Genomic DNA, 20,093 nt, shown 5'->3' on the forward strand with positions numbered 1-20,093 from the left:
CTGTGTTCATGACTTGGTTTTGTTGTTTACTGTTTACATCCAGGTGGCAGCTGTTAACCTTGGTCACCTGTTCACACTGCCAACTCATGTTCAGGCAGGTTGACCAGATCCTTTTAGTCTGCACAGCTTCCCAGCCACTCCGCCCTGAGCGTCTGGTGTTGCATGGGGTTGTTGTGGCCAAAGTGCAGGACCCGGAACTTAGCCATGTTGAACCACATCCCGTTGGCCTCTGCCCATCAGCCTAACCTGTTCAGGTTCCCCTGCAGGGCCTTCCTACCCTACGGCAGATCGACACTTCCCCCTAGCTTGGTGTCATCTGCAAACTTATTGAGGGTGCACTCAATTCCCTCATCCAAACCATCAATAAAGATATTTAAGAGGATGGGCCGCAACACCAACCCCTGGGGAACACCACTGGTGACTGGTCACCAGCTGGATTTCACTCCATTCACCACCACTCTCTGGGTCCAGCCATCCAGATTATTTTTAACCCAGCAAAGAGTGTACCTGTCCAAGCCATGGGCTGCCAGCTTCTTACAGAATACTTTGGGAGGCTATCCTTTATCATAGTGGCCAGGCTGAGCTCATGTTGGGCTTTAGCCTTTCTGTCTTTTTGCCTGCATATGCTAGCTATTTCCTTGTACTCTCTCCAAGTTGCCTGCCCCTTCTTCCACTGGAGACAAACTTTGTTTCTCTCCCAGAGACTCAACAGAAGTGTCCTGTTCAGCTACTCAGGTCCTCTTCCCCACTGGCTTATCTTATGGCACACGTGGACAGCCTGCTCCTGCACCTTTAAGACTTGCTTCGTGAGGAGCGTCCAACCTTTCTGGACCCTCCTGCCCTTCAGGTCTTACTCCCAAGGGACCCTCTCTACTAGTGTCCTGAACAATTCAAAATCTTCCCTCTGGCACTCCAAGGCAGTAGTTTTCCTGACCCTACCTCCTGAATTCACGAAGAATAGAGAACGTCTGCCATTTAGTGGTCATTCTGCTCAAGACAGATCCTGACCACCACATCTCCTCCCACTGCTTCTTCTTCATGAACATCAGGTCTAGTGGGGCAAAGCCTTGGTAAGCTCACTTACCAGCTAGGTCAGGAAGCTATCTTCCACACACTCCAGTAACCTCTAAGTCTGTTTCCTCATGGTTGTATTGTATTTCCAACATATATCTAGGAAGTTGAAGTCCCCCATGAGAGCAAGTGCTGGCGATTGAGCAACTTCTGCCAGCTGCTTATAGAGTGCCTCATCGGTCTCTTCATCCTGGTTTGGCAGTCTACTAGGATGTCCACATTGCTGGACATCCCCCTGATACTTTTGCACAGGGACTCTATCTTATCATTCTCAGCCATGAACTCAACAACATTGGAATACTCTCTAATATGGAGAGCCACACCACCACCTCTCCTTTGTTGTCTGTCCTTTCTGAAAATCTTTTAGACATCCATTTACGCATAAGCAATGACATAAGGTTGAGGAGATTTTTTTTAATTTATTTTTTAATCCCATGAAAACAATTAAAAATATAGGCAAATTCCTAAGAAACTGATGAAATTGTAAACCATGATATTTTCCATTCTTTAAAAAGAAATTACTTTCCCCCACATAAGAATGTCTAATTTTGGTGTATAAATTTATATTACTTAAGGATTCTGATACCATGAGTCAGCTCATGAGAGCTATAGCATTTGATGAAAATAAATGTCTAGGTAAAAGAATTTATTAAAATCTCTTGTATTAATGTAGGATATGATGTAATCAGTAATTCCAAAATTTTCATATACAATTAGACATCCATTTGATTCTATGCAGTGTTTGAGGCTATAATTATAACAGAATCATAGCATCATAGATCATGGAATCATAGAATGGCTTGGGTTGGAAGGAACCTTAAAGATCATCTAGTTCCAACCCCCCTGCAAAAGGCAGGGATGCCACCTGCTAGATCAGGTTGGGCAAGGCCTCAACCAGTGTGGCCATGAACACCTCCAGGAATGCGGCATCCACAGCTTCTCTTGGCAGCTTGTTCTGGTGCCTCACTACCCTTACAGTGAAGAATTTATTCCTAATGTCTAGTATAAGTTTATCCTCTTTTAATTCAAGACTATTCCCCCTTGTCCTACCATTATCTACCTGAGAAAAGAGTCCTTCTACATCCTTTTTATAAGACCCCTTTAAGTACTGAAAGGCTGCAATGAGGTCTCCCCAGAGCCTTCTCTTTTACAGGCTGAACCTCCCCAGCTCTTTCAGCCTTTCCTTCATAGGAGAGGTGCTCCAGCCCTCTGATTATCTTTGTGGCCCTTCTCTGGAATGTTACAATCAATGTACAAACTTCACTGCAACTAGGTCAGCTTTAGTCTTCAGAAGTGTGAATGCAGGATGTGGTGTGGAGGAACATAGGCATAATAAAAGTATAATCTAGGCTTAGGGTAATAAAAAAAGTGGTCGAGCCTGGCACTGAAGACCTCATGGCTACTTGTAATATTCCAGTGCTCAGTTAAAGAATTACATGCCTAGACTGGAAAAGGTCAATTTCAGGGTCAAGTAAGGAGGAAAGATAATCATCTGACATATGCAAAAGGCATTGTATACACTAAAATCAGTTGTAACATGAACTTGCACACCAGGGAAGAAACAAGATGTAAACGCATGTCAACAAACATACAAAAGTGTTTTCAAGCATATCCTAGGTTGAGGAGGAAGAAACCATTAGTAACAACATCCTATTTTTGGCTGAAGGACTCAGGCTGGTAACATCTAATTGTATACACGTATATAGTATGTTTGCTCATAACAGGATTTTTAGCATAACAAAAGTAATCTTTGAGAATAACTAGGAAGAATAGGTTAAAGTGGTAATTGGGTAAAATTGGAAAAGGCAACATTTGATTAGAGAAACCACAAAGTGGAAAACTGGCTCCATAAACCTTGGGTGCCAAAACAAAAATAAAAACAAAAAAAAACCACCACCACCAAAAAAAAAATGGGGGGTGGTGGGGGGAGGAGGGTTGTGGAAAATTTGCTGAAACCCCAGAGGAACACCTGCCAACAGGTCCAGCTATGGCTATGGTGTAGAAACAGTGGAAACAGAGGAGCTGCAAGAGGGGAAACATCAAAACCTTCTCCTCCCCACTGAACCCTGGATAGCATAAGCAAAACATAATGCCCAGATTAAGGCAGTGTCAAGATCATCTTATCTTTACAGATGGTGCAAGCCCATCTCCCACTAGGGCAGGTATGTAGGAGCCTGACTTCTTTCTGGGCAGACATGCTGGGTTGTAGAAAAGTAAGTGTAGATAAGTGAGTGTTACTCCTGACATTCCCCTTGTCCTGTCACTATCTGTGTAAAAAGTTGTTCACCATCTTTTTTGTAAGTTCCTTTTAAATATTGAAAGACCACAATGAGGTCTCCCCAGAGCCTTCTCTTCTCCAGGCTGAACATCCTCAGCTGTCTCAGCCTTTCCTCATAGGAGAGGTGCTCCAGTTCCTTGATCATCTTTGTGGCCCTCTGATAGGTCCACATCTTCCCTGTGCTGGGGGCTCCAGACATGGATACAGCACTCCATACAGTGAGGCCTCACAAGGGCACAGCAGAGGGGGACAATCACCTCCCTCCAACTGCTGGCCACTCCTCTCCTCATGCAGCCCAGGATGCAGTTGGCCTTCTGGGCTGCAAGCGTGCACTTCTGGCCCATGTCAAACTTTTCATCTGCCAGAACCCCCAAGTCCTTCTCTGCAGGGCTGCTCTCAATGAGTTCTTTTCCCAGTCTGCGCCCATGTCTGGGATTGCTCTGACCCAGCAGCAGCACCTTGCACTTGGCCTTGTTGAACCTCATGAGGTTCACATGGGCCAAAATTTCTAGCTCGTCCAGGTCCCTTTGGATGACATCCCTTACTGCTGTTGTATCAACTGCTCCACTCAGTTTGGTGTCCTTTGTAAACTTGCTGAGGGTGCACTCGATCCCACCGTCTATGTGAATGATAAAATTATTAAACAGTGTCAGTCCTAGGACAGACCACAGAAGGACACTACTCCTCAGTATCCTCCACCTCCACATAGAACCACTGATGACAATAAAAATGTTTTCTAATTCTTGACCACATCTGAAGTGCTTTCTAAACAAACTTTCCTATGTATATTTGTTACAAAAAAATAAAAAATAAATAATAATAACAATAAAAAGTTGTTTTTTTTTTTTTTTAAGTGAACAACAGAAACATTTTTTTTCTTCTTTACTTCACCAGTGGTTGCACCTACTGTTTTTTGTTTTTTTTTTTTAATTAATAGAGAACTCCCAGGACAGACGTTCTTTCCGATTTTGTATTCAGTCCTGAATAAATTAAATATTATTTTGATTTGGATTTACTTCTGGGTAAATGTGAATATAATGGTGATTTCTTGTAATGTTCTTTTGCTTCAGGGAGCCAATTATGGTAGCAAAATTAGAAATAATCTGTTTTTGCCATGGTATTTCTACAATCCAATAACTGAATTACTTTGCATACCATGATTTTACATTATTTTGGACTCCTATATTGATCGTTATGGCACTGAATTAAAATAATAATAATAATTTTTAAAAAGTTAAAAAATCAATTTATTTTCTCTTGGCTTCTTTCAAGTGTATATTTCTGAGGAAAATGTTATTTTTATTATTATTATTTGTTTGTCTGTTTGTTTCAGAAAAATATATATAGCCCTATTTGTTATTTATCCCAAGACCAATTTTGCTTCTTTTCTAAATGTAAGATAGCACAACTTTATTTTGTTATATTTCTAGATCCCATAATTTCAGAATGGTAATTCAGTAATAACTTCTATGCCATCACGGGTGAGTACTTGAATTCATCTGTTCAGTTTGATTAAAGGGCAATAGTATGTTTTCATGGTTAAAATCAGAATTTATTCAGTGTTCAAAAAAAAAAAAGCCAATAAACAGTACATAAGTACAGTATGTGCTGATTATTATTTTCTGGTTTGTACTTATGGGTTACAATGGGATGTATTTACTTCAGATTTTATGGAATTTGTGCTTTATGTGGATAAGGAAAAGAAAAGAAATAGATCTCTTTTAAGAGGTTGGAGATTTTTACCTCATTGAGAGCATTTCGAGATTCCAAAGGGACAAGGCCAGATGTAGAAACAAAAATTAAATGGTATACTGGTCCATTAACATATCTGATATATATACATATTTCATCTTTTTTTTTTTTTTTTTTAATTTTCAAATTTACTTCCTAGCAGTATCACTAAGCAGGGAGAATTCACATGCTGAAGTTTGAGGATTCCAGTTCCTTTTTTTTTTCTTTTAATTATCATTTTATTTTTATTTATTTTTTATTTTTTGAGGAAAAAATGAAACCTGGAGTAGTAATAGGTAGTGACAAAGGCCATAATAATCTATGTCCATTTACTTATCACACAACTTTATTTATAGAGGTACATAAAGTACTCCTGGAATATCCATTACTGTAGGCAGTATCAGTGCACTGTTGATTTGCAGTAACTGCTGAGCGGTAATTTTCTATCCATTTTCTATGTAATATACGTCTTCCACAGTAGCAATGAAGTCATCTTCCTGCAAAACACCATTCTGAAATACTAAGATAAAATGCATCTGGCAGTACAGGTATGCACAGAAAGGTATTTCTAGCAAATTATATGTGACAAATTTGTTCTAGCTCTTCTTTAGAGTTATATTATAGGTGTGCATTTTCCTTAAATTGCAATGTAGAAATGTCCCTAGAGACATAACCCTTCCACTTCAGAGACTATGAAGTTCAAGGTCTACTCAAAAAATCCCAAATGCCAAGATGCAATTTTGCAACAGAAAGATGGCCCAGTTTCTAAAGAAACTGAGCCTTGACTATATGATTGCCAATATGATTGTCATCCCGTTTTCCTTCTATCGCCATACAGATGTTCTATTTGTTTTCCAAATGTTTTAGAAATTGTGCATAAAGATAACCAGCTGATGCTTAATATCAAGGTAAGCTTTCTAAGTCACAGTCTGAAGTTACTAATGTACAAGCTTTGTTGTTGTGATTATGTTTTTAAATCTATATATCTCATCAGGTGCAGTGTTAATCTGTAGGTTGTTCTGTAATTTCAATAATATTAATGATGACTGGGATGCCTTCATTGTTTTCAAGAACTGAGCACTGAAACTGATTCACACTTTTTCAGAAACAAACAAACAAATTAATAAATAATAATAAAAGAAAAAATATGAAAGGAAAAAATGAGACTTAATATCACAAGAGATGTTCTCAATATATAATGCAGAATAATAGGAAAAAGTAGATTTAAATTATACTGTGCTGCTTCACAAATGGTGCTATTATGTTTCCATTCTCTCTTGCCTTCCATACTAAGTTTATAGCTTCTTGCAATCACAATTTAGAACATGCATAATGAGCAAACCTTCAAAAGATATGAAAATGTGATAAATTTTTTTCTGCTAGAATTAGCTGTCACCTTCAACTGCAGATAGTCTTGCTTTTTACCTGTCAAGTAATTCAGTTCTTATTATTGTTACATTGTGATTTCCCATGTATCTCATTTCTCTCTTCTTCCTGTGCAATTCTCATGATTTCCCTCAGATTTCTTAATGGGCATCTGCAGTGGAATAACTTATTCCTTCAGTATAGCTTTTACTTTACTGTTCTAATCTTCACCTTACATGTAGTTCTGTTCACGTCCATATAATTTCTTCATAATATTTCCCACTCTTTCTAACATCCTCCTCTGTCTGTCCTCATTAGAATATTTGTCATCTCATCTTTGTACAGAAGAACAGAGACAAAATTTGGTCCTTGAGATTGAAGTGATGTATATCAGAAATTCTTACAGTGGCAATTTGTGCCTTCATTTAAGTAAGAAACTGAAACTTTACAAAGGAAGAGATATTTGAAGGAATTTATATTCTATATACATTGTATTAATAAAAATAAGCAAGAGTAAGATTAATATATTCAGTTTTTCACTGTGAAATCACTGGCTTAAGTATGAGAGGTTACCAGCGTAACAGCTTGGGAATTACAATTTTGTAGAGTATGGAAGTTTCCTGATATTTGTTTATCTTTCCTGGAGAAAACAAATAAACAGACAAAAATCACATATAAATAAATAAATAAATAAATAAAAGCTAGTTACCCTGAATCTATTTATTTATTTATTTATTTTTATGTGTTCTTGTGTCAGGTTCACATTAATTTCCTGAGAAAGTTCAAGATAAGAAAGAGAGAAAGATGGCAAATCAAATTGTTGAGGGAATGGAAGGGAAATCATGTTGAGCTGAAAGTCAGCAGGGGGGTGAGCAGATAAACATATTATGAAAAAAAAAATATATATATATATATATTTGGCGACTGTACAGGCTTCAGGAATTGAGGCATTATGCAATCAGATTTGCTAAAACAACAAATATAACGCTTAATTCAGGCTTCAGATACCAGGTGTTTATTCGTCACCTTCTCAGCACTACTTGTTTCATCTCCATTTTCTAAATAAAAGGAGTGGAACTGAGTGATAACACACCACAATTACAGCTGACAGTGGTACATACAGGTTGGAGTGCCTATATTATGACAGTGCTTTGACAAATACCGATACATTGTCAAATACCAAAAAATAATCACTGTGCCATAAACTTAGTTTTAAGATTATCGAACCCAATCAATGTGAAACTTCAAGTGGTACATTTGTGTACCACTCAGGATATTCTATTATTCTCTCATAAGCTAGAAATGCATATCTTTAAAAGAGGTTTTTAAATTAGGGAAAGACTCTTTTCCAGATTCTATCAATTTCTACAAGGATTAAAATGAAAAACACAAATGAAGAAAGATTAAAGATAGAATCAGGTAGACTAAACTAACAATAAAATAATTAAATGAGGAGATGAAATCTTAAATAAAGCACTGGGTATCTGTTTTTGCACTTTGTCATAGTCTCTTGTAACCTACTTTATTTCCTGCACTGCAAGCTTAACATCCTACAATGTGCTACAGGATATCCATTGATGGTTAGTTAAATTGGAAAGCAAAGATAACAGCTTAAGCTCAGTAATTCCTCAATTAGTACTTATATACATATATATATATATAAAGTATATATGTATATATAAATAATTAAAAGATGAAATAATTACTCTCATAAAAATAAAAGCTGCCGTCCAGATTGTATTGGACTGGATTGATGACCATTTGATAGGATTGGAGTGGCAGATATTTGGTTTACTACAGCTTTGTTTTTACCTTTCTGTATGTACTTTGTCCTGGAATATATTTTCTCACTTTTGCTGTTAAGTTAGGGACATAGATGCAGCACGTCCACCTCTACCAGTTTCTGTGCAGCAGTGTTTCTCTGCAAAGGAGAACTAGATCACTGAATTGACCATATTCTGTTCTCCATTTCAAAGATACATTATACTTAACGTGGAAAATGTGTAGAACAGAATGTATATGCAGATATTTTAGTTCTAGGTTAATGTGTCCCTGGGAAAGTAGTCAGTCCTACAATGGGCTTAGACAGACTTTCTGTTTATGTTTGTGTGTGTATGTAAGTGCATGTATACACGTGTATTAAGTGCATGGAAAAAATAACACAGTGCTATGAACTATATTGCAGCTCTAAATTAGAAGTAAGGCAAATTTGATGTTCAAGTTCAAGTTCAGATGCAAATTATCCTTGCAGTTTATCCTTTTAAGTTTTCAAACTCAGAGAAATTGGCATTGAAAAATACCATAATTAGATGCTGTAGGTTAATCTATAAATTTCTCCTAAGTGTCCAAAACTGATACAGTTGTATCACATTAGAGAAGGGGCATTAGGAGCCTGATATCCTTGGGACATGAAGTTCAAGGAACTGCTTGTTTTACAGAAGTCTTTCACATTTCTGATTCTGAAATACTGTGATATCAAAACAGGCATTCTTAGAAATGCATAAAGTATCTTATCTTCGTCATTGCCAAAAGCCAATGTATTTTTATGTTCTACAGAGACTTTATTTGGTTTAAGGTGTATGCAGGCAAGTACATGCAACATAGTTGTTTACAAGTGTGCCTTTATATATATCTAAAAAACCACCTGTCTTAAGCTCATGACTAAAGCTGAAAACACCTGTAAACAATTTCATTTTTTCACAAATGCAAATATAGTTAAAATAATTGTTGTGAAAGGAATACTAATATTACTTTTGACAAGGTAGGTTAAAAATATTTATTAGGCAAGTGTCAATCTCCAACCTGTTCACTTACACAATGCAAATAGCAAATGTCAGACTCTCTGGGATTGTAAATATTTTATAGTTATTTACAATTTTAAACATTTAATTTAAATCTATACATTCTGATTTAGGAGGTTTATGTCTGTTTTACTTTGTTGCAACTGAGTTTGGAAACTGAGAATGACAGAGACTTTGTATAGCACCTGTATGTACCATGCATATTCTTCTACTAAAGTGTACACACGTACAGTCAGAGATGCAAGAGTTTTCCCTATTCCTCTTACATAATTATTGACCAGTTATTTGTGATAAAGCTACATTAATTTCATCTGTGTAAATATTACACATGTATATACACATCTATACACAGAGATAAGAAATCATTTTGGAAAGAACCACAGTAGACTTCATCTATTCTAAAGCACGGTTGTATTAACTTCTTTGGCAAGTCTCCCTTTGTGGTGTTTACTTTTGATTAAAACTCTGGTTCTCGACAGAATACTTTACTGGTACTAAAACAAAGCTAGCATAGAGAAAATAACCCTGAAATGCCCCAGACCATAGCCAATACCATCATCTCTATTTAGGTAGTTTTAGGTTTTCTTTCTGGCATTCAATCAGTTTGCAGTTTATGTAATTTCTAAGTATGTGATATATAATTTTGCATTTTTTAGTGAGAATTTTATCCTTAGCTGTTTTGTACTATAAAAAAATGAACAGCTTTCAGAAAAGGAAAATCCTAAAATAATACACATGAAACAAATTAAAATAAATATTAGATGTTGATACATTTCAAGGTGTTATTATCATTAGGATTCTTAGAAAATAGGAGGGGTTAAGCTATTTTCTAACACACAGCAACAGCACATCTGTATATCTAGCTGTTGATAGATGGCACACAGACTAACAGCAGGTGATGTAAAGCATGCAATATGCAATGTATTTGGGCCAGATCAATATATATATGTATATATACATACATACATATATATATATGTATATTAAGATAATATATATATTTAGGTATATATATATATTAAGGTACGACAGCACATATCACAATGTGTAAAGATTAATAACTTTTATAAAATTAGAAAAAAACAAATCCTGAATTAGTGCAACTTGATGAAGATCAAAAAGCTTTTGAACAAAACAGTTCTTTAAAATTGAAAAATTCAGTTTGTATCCAGTCACTACTTTTTAGCACCTGAATACAGGACAGTAAACTGAGCACTATTTGCAAAATGGTGTTTGGGGTTGGAACAATGGTTTATGCAGCTTGGTTATTGCCTCCTCAGGGTCTGACCAAGCAGTTTTTAGAAGGAAACATTCTGTAGGAGAGCCATGGTGGTGTCAGTAGGGGCACTTAATGCATTTTCAAACCTTGATACCAAGAAACACTAAATCCAAGATTTAATATGGAACCTTGTTTGCCTCAGGTACTATTGTACTGGTAGAGACTGAGAAGACTGTTCTGATTAGAATGGAAGTGATGAGATGAGATGAGATGAGATGAGATGAGATGAGATGAGATGAGATGAGATGAGATGAGATGAGATGAGATGAGATGAGATGAGATGAGATGAGATGATGAGATGAGATGATCAAGACAATTGCTCAGTGGGATGAAGCTTCCTGGTCTTCTTTGTTTAGAAACAGACATCTTATTGTTCATGAACTTGCAGAACAGGAAAACATGTCACTGTGATAGAGGCAAAGACTACTGGGATGTCAGGTATTGTATTTCTTCTCAGGAGGGAAGGATACAATTTAGTCTAATTCAGTGAGATCAAATGGTGATATGAACTCTTTTGGAAGGTATCTCTTCTTAATAGGAGCCTTCAATAGAAGTCTCAAATATTGTCAGATGTACAGTATCCTGCTATTCACTTACAAATGGCCTAGTGGGCTGTTCCTGACATGACAAAACCATAAATCACAGAAGTGCCAATTAAAATGGAATGCTCATTGTGTCAATCATTTAAAAGTTAAGCTCTCATAACACTCTTTCAAAAATAAAAGCTATAATAAAAGCTTTATATGCAAAGCTTCTTTTTCACTTTATTGCCTTTGGTAATAGAGAGGTTCTTGTAAATGTGTATATAATTGAAAATCTTTTGCTTTATCATTTTCATGTTTTCAAATTCCAGTAACTCTAATTGAGGATATTCTTCATATGGTATGAATACTGGCATTCAAATACTGCCTTAGGATGTCCTTGTTAAAAATACTTGTCATTTATTGAAAATTTTAAACTTCAACATAATCTCTCCCATATCAACTCAACTCAAAAACAAAAACAAAAACCACCAAAAACAACATACTTCTGTCAAGAAAAAAATAAATAAATAAAACAAAGGTAAAAGATGAAACAGATAACAAATTTCTCTGATAAAAGTAAAACAAACAAATAAATTAATTATTAAAGATAAAAGTACCCGTTACCATCTAAAATGGATTAAAATATGTCTTTATGGGACATGTTCCTTTAAGACTCTATTTGTCAATCCATATATTATTGGTCTGAATGAACTTCAGACATAGCGTTTTCTTTTTTGTCACTGCAAAGACTTTTTTTTCTTTAACCAAGTTATTTTCTAGGTTCATGATGAGGAGTCAAGATCACATTGGCCCAATTAGTGGTCTTTTATACCAGTCTAGGGTAGCATAACTGAGAAGAATAAAAGCAAACTGGCCTTGCCCTGGGTCCCATTGCTTTTGAGTTAGCTTCTAGATTGTCTCCAAGGCTTACATGAAAATTCTAATTAAAGGATGCCATTTCTAATTTCTGTCTGATCAGGAGGACTTTTCCAACAAATGTCCCAGTTTCTCTTGCTACTGATATTTTCAATGGAATGCACAATAATTATTTCATAGCTCACCAAAAGATTCGTGTTGCATCATATTATATAAACAATTCAGACTGCAAAATTATAAATTTCGACTCGCATTTGTTCTTCATATGTGTTTTAGTCACTGCTTTACCACAAAGGTAAGCCTGCCCTTCTTTCCTTATCTTCCTTTATTAGAAGCTTAGGTACAGCAGCATGTTTATTACAGATGTTATGATTGTTATGTTTTAATCTTATGTACTGTATTGTTAGCACCAACAGGGCACAACAAAGTGAAGCCTTCACCTGAATTTGCTTCCTTTTATGGATTTTGGTTAAAACCATAAGTGCAGATTTTCATTGCAGTGTGTGTGGGTTTAGCCACACAGTTCCCATTAATGTTAAAAGGAATCACACAGCTAAGTCCCTGCACGCCACATTGAAAATACTCCTTAATGTTATTTTAATGAAGATTCTTTTATGAGTAAATTATTTCAGAGTAGCTGAGCAGCCCACAGGGTAAGTGTTCTCTAATATTATGTTGCAGCCCCCATGCCTTTGCCATGTTGTTGTGGGAGCTTTCTAGTTATAAATGATTTTCACTGTGCAATTAGAAATTAGACAACAGTGTAAAGCAGCAAAACTTGTTTTTGGCTGCAAGTTGGACCTGCCCCTGGGGGTTTCTAATTTATGCTCTGCCTTTTTTTTTTTTTTTTTTCTTTTCCTGAAATGCTCCCAGTTTGTTCCTTAGAGGGAACATTTCTCTCTTTCTTGAGAAAAGAGATTCCTTCCTGTCTGTGCTTTACATATCTTTCAAGGTTGTTCTAGGTAGTTAGTAATACACAGAATGACAGTATAAGACTTCAAAGAAACTTAGAACTACAATTTACTAGTTTTGGTTTGCTTAAATTTTGGTTTTGAAATCTGCCAAGTTGTACCCAGAAATCCACTGCAGAGTTATTAATTGTATGTGGATTCTGTTTTTTCTTTCATTCTTCTATGGGCAAATTATATTCATTAGCAACTACCTTATCTTTACATAAAGGTGGGTGCCATCACAGACCTGCCCATATGCATATCTTCTTGTTCCTGTCCTGCACACTTCCTCTCCTCCTTCCCCCAAGGAATGCAGCATTTTACTGTTCTCTCTTTCGGTTGGAACACTACACACCAAAATGTTGTGTATCAAAATGCTCCTAATGGTTGTTATTTTGTTAATTACTTCTAAAAATGAAGTGGAAAGGGAAAGGGAAAGGGAAAGGGAAAGGGAAAGGGAAAGGGAAAGGGAAAGGGAAAGGGAAAGGGAAAGGGAAAGGGAAAGGGAAAGGGAAAGGGAAAGGGAAAGGGAAAGGGAAAGGGAAAGGGAAAGGGAAAGGGAAAGGGAAAGGGAAAGGGAAAGGGAAAGGGAAAGGGAAAGGGAAAGGGAAAGGGAAAGGGAAAGGGAAAGGGAAAGGGAAGAATTAGGAAGGAAGGAAGGAAGGAAGGAAGGAAGGAAGGAAGGAAGGTAACTTTAATGAAAATTCATGTCAGAATTTACAGATCATAGAATCATAGAATAGAATCATAGAATCATAAATTGTTCCTTCCTCCCACCATCTCTGATTTTACAGGTTTGGCAGGTTGATCTCCAAAAGAAGATAAAAAAAAAAAAAAAAACTCTAAAAATAACATCTCTTCTAGGAGTTATGTGACTATGTGAGTATTCCTTCTAGGGATCAATATAGCAATCTCATTTAAACTGTGAACTACAGTAACCAACGAAAATCAAGACAGATGTTTTACAATGTCTTTTCTTCCCTCACTATGATCTCATGTAAGTGATTTCTTTCAGATCATACCCTAAAGGCTGAGAAAGTATAGCTTTTGAATATACAAAAACTGATTAACTTCTACTGACACTGGCTGATGAAGAGTTCATGTGATGTGTCACAGCCTGTGACAATAGTAATGAGCATTAATCAGATTATCTGCCTTCAACTGACTTTGTATCATATTGCCCAAAAGAAAGCAATCCATAGACTCAGTCTCTTCACAAAAACTTTTTCCATCAGCCTTAAGAAATAAAAACTAGGATATTATTTTTTTTAATAGTAAGTGGAATTTCATAAGGATGAGTCATATATATTTCATCATGAAATAACAAATTAATCATGCAGTTGTTTTACAATGTAATATGAGTGAAGCTTTTTTTTTCTTGAAAAGTGTTCCTAATATTAAGTACACATTTCTAAAAGTCATTCTAATTATAAAATTTATATTTCACTTATTCCTGTCACCCAGGTATAAAGGAACATACTTTAAGCCACATTTCACAAGCTGTATTAATGCTGGGTCCTCTGTCTACTTTATTTTTTATTTATTTTAGTGTTTTTGTTGTTGTTTTCCACTTCCTCTCTTAATTTCTGAAAAAGAATGATATTGGAGTAGACTGAATCTGTATACTCCAATCAATTTTGATATTGCATACGCAACTACATGTAATGCCCTCCTCCTTTGATCTAAAAATTGTCCTGGTTTCAGCTAAGATAGAGTTAATTTTCTGTCTAGTAGAATCATAGAATCATAGAATATTCTGAGTTGAAAGGGACCCACAAGGGACATCGAGTCCAATTCCTGGCTCCACACAGGTCCACCCAAAAATTCAGACCATATGACTATGAGCATAGTCCAAACTCCAACAGGTTTGGTGCCATGACTATGTCCCTGGGGAGCGTGTTCCAGTGTGCAACCGCCTTCTTGGTGAAAAATCTTTTCCCGATATCCAGCCTGATTCCTCCCCTGTCACAGCTTGATTCCATTCCCTTGGGTCCTATCACTGGTTACTAAAGAGAATTGATTGGCGCCTGCCCCTCCACTCCCCCAGTGAGGAAGCTGTAGACCGCAATGAGGTCTCCCCTCAGCCTCCTCTTTTCCAGGTTAAACAGGCCAAATGACCTCAGCCGCTCCTCATACGTGTTCCCCTCTAGGCCCTTCATCATCTTCGTAACCCTCCTATGTACACTCTCAAATAGTTTCACATCCTTTTTGTACTCTGGTGCCCAGACTGAACACAGTACTTGAGGTAAGGCCACACCAGCAAAGAGTAGAGCAGGAGAATCACTTCCCTTGACCAACTAGCAATGCCATCCTTGATGCACCCCAGGATACGGTTGGCCCTCCTGGATGCCAGGGCACACTGCTGGCCCACATTCAGCTTGCTATCAACCACAACACCCGAATCCCTCTCTGTGGGGCTGCTCTCCAGCATCTTGTCCCCCAGTCTGTATGTATAGTCAGGGTTGCCCCGTACCAGGTGTTGGACCTGGCACTTGCTCTTGTTAAACTTCATGCAGTTGGTGATTGCTCAGCTCTCCAATCTGTCCAGATCTCTCTGCAAGGCCTTTCCAGCCTCAACAGAGTCAACAGCTCCTCTCAGTTTAGTATCATCAGCAAATTTACTCACAACACCTTCGAGTCCTACATCCAAATTGTTTATGAAAACATTGAAGAGATCTGGCCCTAAAATGGAGCCCTGGAGGACCCCACTAGTGACCATCTGAAAGCCTGATGTAACCCCATTTACCATGACCCTTTGAGCCCTACCCATCAGCCAGTTGTTCATCCATAGTATGGTGTTTTTATCTAGCTGTATGCTGAACATTTTGTCCAGTAGGATCCTATGAGAAAGTGTGTTGAAAGCTTTACTGAAATCCAAAAAGACCATATCAGCTGGTTTCCCTTGATTGACTAGATGGGTAATCTTATCACAAAAGGAAATCAAATTTATTAAACAGGAACTACCCCTTATGAACCCATGTTGGCTGGGACCATTGACTGCATTGTCCCCCAGGTTTGCTTCAGTATATCCCAGGATAACCTTCTCTTTCATTTTATCATGAACTGACATGAGATTGACAGGCCTGTAGTTACCAGGGACTTCTTTTTTTGCCCTTCTTGAAAATTGGCACAACGTTTGCCAGCTTCCAGTCTACTGGGGCCTCTCCAGATTCCCAAGACTGTTGAAAAATAACTGAGAGAGATCCCTCAATGACTTCAGCCAGCTCTCGGAGCACCCTGGGATGAATCCCATCCAGACCCATGGACTTGTTTGGATGAAGGTGGACCAGCAAATCCTGCACATGTTCAGGTGTGGCTGGGAGCTTATCATTCCCACTGTCATGGTCCTCCAGCTCAGGGCACCTGAGGTCTTGAAGCCCATCATCAGCGTTGAAGACAGTAGCAAAGAAGGCATTAAACATCTCTGCTTTGCCTATATCCTTTTTTTGGGAGGCGACCTTCCCCATGAAGTAGTGGACCTATGTTTTCTCTGGTCCTCCGTTTTCTATTCACTTATTTTAAAAAACCCTTTTTGTTGGCTCCCACACACCTGGCCAGGTTCAACTCTAATTGGGCTTTGGCCACATGAATTTTCTCCCTACAAATGTGAAGAGTGTCCCTATAGTCCTTTCATGTTGCCTGACCCTGCTTCCATACATTTTCTTTTTGTGACTAGGCTCCAGAAGAAGATCCCTGGTCAGTCAAGCTGGGCTTCTACCCTGCCAGCTTGACTTTTGATATTTTGGAATTGCCTGATCCTGTGTTTAAAGACAGCACTGCTTTAAGCAGTGCTTAAAGACTGACCAACACTGATGGATGCCAATGCCTTCAAAAGCAGTTTCCCAAGGGACCTTACTAACTAGTTCCCTGAGCAGCCTGAAGTCTGCTCTCCCCATATCCAGGGCTGAAGTTTTGGTGGCAGTTTTCTTCCTGTCACCAGAAATTTTAAACTCAAACACTTCATCGTCACTATGACCAAGACAACCACCAATTGCCACATTCCCCACAAGACCCTCTCTGTTCTGCAGCAAAAGATCAAGGAGGGAACTTTTCCTAGTTGTTTCCCTTAGCACCCGTACTAAGAAGTTATCACTGAGGTGATTTAAAAACCTCCTGGACCTTGTTCTGTTGGCTGTGTGATATTCCCAGTTAACGTCTGGCAAGTTGAAGTCCCCCATAAGGACAACGGCAGTTGATCTTGAGATATCTCTTCATTCCTCAAAGAATAATTCATTGGAGTCATCATCCTGTTCAGGTGGTCTGTAATAGACTCCCACAACAACATCCCCTATTTTTGTTTGTCCCTAAATCCTTACCCAGAGGCTCTCAACTTTGCCATTGACAACTGCAAGCTCTACACAGTCCAGCCCCTCCTTTACATACAGCACCACCCGAGCACCTCACCTGCCCTGCCTGTCCCTCTTGAAGAACCTGTAACCATCTATAGCAACACACCAGTCACAGAACTCATCCCGCTAGGTTTTTCTTATGCTGAAGATGTCGTAGCTCTGGGACTTGGCCAAGACTTCTAGCTCCTCTAGTTTATTTCTCATGTTGTGTGCATTGGTATAGAAGTACTTCAAATGCACCTCACTGTATGCAGCACCTCTTGGAGCAGAGTGAAGGATTTCACTAACAAACACTCCCTCTGTTTCTGGCACGCCATCCCATAGCCTATCACTGGTGGGACTGTTTTTTTTCCCTTTCCCCCGTAGTCTCTAGTTTAAAGCCTTATTGATCAGCCCTGCTAAATCCTGGGCAAAAATCTTTTTCCCCCTCTGAGAGAGGTGCATCCCATCTGGTGCCAGCAGGCCTGGTGTCACATAGACTTTCCTGTGATCACAAACCCAAAGTTCTGTTAGTGGCACCAGTCTTGGAGCCATATATTGATGAACTGAGTCTGCCTGTCACTGTCGATCCCTTCTAGCAGAAGAACAGAGGCAAACATGACCTGTGCCCCTGATCCTTTAGCCAGTCGCCCCAAAGCCCTAATGTCTCTTTTGATTGCCCTTGGACTTCTCCTTGCTACTTAGTCATTACCAGCTTGAAAAATCAGTAACGGGTAGTAAGTCAGAGGGCCATACCAGGTGAGTGACTTTTCTGGCAATGTCTCTTACCTGAGCCCCAGGAAGACAGCAGACTTCCCTGTGGGTTGTGTTCAGACAGCAAATTGAGCTAATTTCAGAAGATTGTCCCCTATGGCGATAACCTTTCTCTCTTTCTTGATAGAAGATGTAGTGGTGTGTGTGTGGGGGTAGGTTGCCTTGCCATAGGCACCCCTTTCAACTGGGATAGGCTTTCATCTACATTGTCATTTGCTTGACTGTCAAGTTCTAGAGACACATACCTATTGTGTAAGGGTAGCAGGAAAGGTGCGGTATGCAGGGAGAGGACTTGCCTAACACCCTGAGCAGAAACCTGCTTCCATTCTCCCCCTTGTCCTAGGTCCCCCCCTACTGCCTGGTGGGATAGGGGAACCTTTGTTTCTTTTGTGGTGGCTGGCTCGTAAGTCTGTCTCAGAGATGGTAGAGTATGCTTCCACCAGTCAACTTCCCTCTCTGACTCCCTGATGCTCCTCAGCCTAATCACTTCCCTCCGAAGCCCTGTGACCAGGCTGAGCACAACCTGGGCACATCTCCCACAAGCATACCCACTGCTGCTGCAGTCAGACACTGACGGAAGACTTGGGCACACCCTGCAGCCCAAGACTTGCAGGGCCGTGTGTTTCCCCGAGACCTCTGTCTGGGTAGCCACATTGGTAAGCATGGCTGGACAGGCCTCAAGGGATGCAGAGGCCATGTTTGGCCTCAAGGGATGCAGAGGCTGGGCTCTTCACAAGCATGTTACAACCACCGTTGGAAAACTGCGGTGACAGCATCCTCCCTGCTCGCCTTGCCCATGTGAACTGCATGTGAACTGCTGTGCAAACTTCTGTGTTACTCCCTGACTGACATGCCATGCCCTGTTTGCCCATCCTGTTCACTGCACTCCCTAGGAGATCACTTCTGGCTCCAACCACACCACCCACACCTCGTCAGCCATCTTTGTGAGGGCTGCTGAGTCTTGGCAGATCCCTTGACTGCTTCAAGCATCCTTGATGAAGGAAAAATGCCCAGCCTGCCTGGAACCCCTGCCCCACTGCAGAATACATCTTCCCCAGAGCCAATCACCTCAGAAAGTCTGTAGTAGCTGGTATGGTGCTGTGCTTTGGATTTAGGATGAGAATAATGTTGATAACATGCTGATATTTTAATTGTTGCAGAGCAGTGCTTACACTAAGACAAGGATTTTTCAGCTTCTCGCTCTCTCCTGTCACTGGGCAGGCTGGGGGTGCAGCAGGAGCTGGGAGGGGACAGACCCAGGACAGCTGACCCAAACTGGCCAAAGGGGTATTCCATGCCATCTGACGTCATGCTGAACAATTAATATGGGGTGGCTGGCCGGGGTGGGGGGACTGACTGCTCGGGGATAGGCTGGGCATTGGTCAGCAGTTGGTGGGCAATTGCATTGTGCATCACTTGTTTATACATACTATTATTATTAATTTTATTTTATTTTATTATTTTATTATTTTATTTTATTTTATTTTATTTTATTTTATTTTATTTTGTTTTGTTTTGTTTTGTTTCGTTTTGTTTTATTTTGTTTAATTTTATTTTAATTTAATTTTATTTTCTGTCCTAATAAGCTGTCTTTATCTCAACCTACAGGCTTTCAGTTTTTCTGATTCTCTCCCCCATCCCAGAGAGGGAGGGGGGAGGGTGAGCAAACGGCTGTGTGGTGCTTAGCTGCCAGCTGGGTTAAACCAGAATAAAAATGTAATGCCCTACTCCTTTGATCTAATAATGAAAACGTGTCAGTATATTTATTATAGAAACAAGTTAAGGTGGTCCAGGACTCCTGTGGACAGCAGGACTCCAGTAAGTGAATTTAAATTGCTAAGCTACAACTCCCATACTCCATTCTTTGCAGTTCATTTGCTATATATTTACCTTATATATTTAACAATAATAAAAATAAGAATTTATAAACTATTTACATTAACCAGTAATTTTGGCAATTTCAAAGAAAATAAAGTCTTGAAGGATCAATTTTACAAGTTAGTTTTTCTAGAAAGACAAAGCACAGCATAGAACCAGGCACACTAGTTGTGGTCTCTTTTAGTAATGTTTACTTCAACACCAAAATATATGTTCTTCTATTCAGTCTTAGGCTGAG

The 20,093-nt window shown here is 38.9% G+C and overlaps 1 protein-coding gene across 1 annotated transcript in view; it reads right to left on the reverse strand.

Annotated features, from left to right (window-relative positions):
- Positions 1-20,093, reverse strand: part of LOC308185182 (uncharacterized protein) — a gene marked incomplete at its 3' end in the record, with an annotated part of 146,339 nt that overhangs the window by 49,291 nt on the left and 76,955 nt on the right. The gene's annotated exons all lie outside the window — the stretch shown is intronic.

The sequence above is a fragment of the Anser brachyrhynchus genome (genome assembly GCF_964034855.1).
Source record: "Anser brachyrhynchus genome assembly, chromosome: Z".
Lineage (NCBI taxonomy): Eukaryota > Metazoa > Chordata > Aves > Anseriformes > Anatidae > Anser > Anser brachyrhynchus.